Source organism: Aptenodytes forsteri, unplaced genomic scaffold (genome assembly GCF_000699145.1).
Source record: "Aptenodytes forsteri isolate BGI_AS27 unplaced genomic scaffold, ASM69914v1 Scaffold65, whole genome shotgun sequence".
NCBI classification, from domain to species: Eukaryota; Metazoa; Chordata; class Aves; order Sphenisciformes; family Spheniscidae; genus Aptenodytes; species Aptenodytes forsteri.
This window is the reverse complement of record NW_008795127.1, coordinates 2,019,476-2,020,513: the sequence shown is the minus strand read 5'-3', so window position 1 is coordinate 2,020,513 and position 1,038 is coordinate 2,019,476. Positions and strand designations below refer to the sequence as shown.

Below are 1,038 nucleotides of genomic sequence, written 5' to 3'. Positions count from 1 at the left end.
GACCAAAGGGATATTCCATACCATATGATGTCATGTTCAGCAATAAAAGCTGGGGGAAGAAGGAGGAAGGGGGGGATGTTCGGAGACATGGTGTTTTGTCTTCCTAAGTAACCGTTACGTGTGATGGAGCCCTGCTTTCCTGGGGATGGCTGAACACCTGTCTGCCCATGGGAAGTGGTGAATGAATTCCTTGGTTTGCTTTGCTTGCGCGCGTGGCTTTTGCTTTACCTGTTAAACTGTCTTTATCTCAACCCATGAGTTTTCTCACTTTTACCCTTCTGATTCTCTCCCCCATCCCCCTGGTGGGGAGTGAGCAAGCAGCTGTGTGGTGCTTAGTTGCCAGCTGGGGTTAAACCACAACAGGCACTGTTACCCCGATATGGAGAACCATCACCTCAGCATGGAGCCTCATTGCCTCAACCTGGGACACCATTATCTCAACCTGGAGTGCCATCACTGCAAAATGGAGTGCCAGCACCTCAGCCTGGGGCACTATCATCTCAACCTGAGGCACCATCACTTCAGCATGTGGCCCTGTCACCTCAACATGGAGCCCCATCACCTCAACCTGGAGCCCCATCGCCTCAATCTGGGGACTGTCACCTCAAGGAGGGGCACTATTACCTCAGCATGCAGCCCCATCACCTCATCCTGGAGCCCCATCACTTCAGCCTGTGGCCACATGACCTCAACCCGGGGATCATCACCTCAACTTGGGGCACTAGCACCTCAGCATGGGGCGCCATCGCCTCAGCGAGAGTCCCAGCTTTCTCTCGCTTCCCTGCGGAGCCGAGAGAGGCCGGGACCTCCCGGCTGCCTTCCCGCCCCCTTCAGGCACCGCCTTTCCCCGCCCGACGACGCGAAGGGGCCGGCCCGGGCTGCGTAGGAGCCTGGCAGCTAGACGGCGGCCGCAACGCTGCGCGATTCCCCCTTCCCCTCCTCTCCTTTTCTCTCTCCTCTCGTGCGTGTGAGTATCCGCCCCGGCTGCCTGCGCGGTTACCACAACAAAGCCGAGGGGGTGGGGGAGACGGTGGCTGC

General features: G+C 58.2%; 1 protein-coding gene across 1 annotated transcript in view; it reads left to right on the top strand.

The window, feature by feature from the left end:
* Positions 1-876: 876 nt before the first annotated feature.
* The window catches only part of CFAP97 (cilia and flagella associated protein 97), a 43,009-nt gene continuing 42,847 nt past the window's right edge, over positions 877-1,038 (top strand). The window contains exon 1 of the mRNA XM_009277364.1: positions 877-967. The gene's annotated coding sequence lies outside the window, so the exon portion shown is untranslated. The remainder of the gene's footprint in view (positions 968-1,038) is intronic.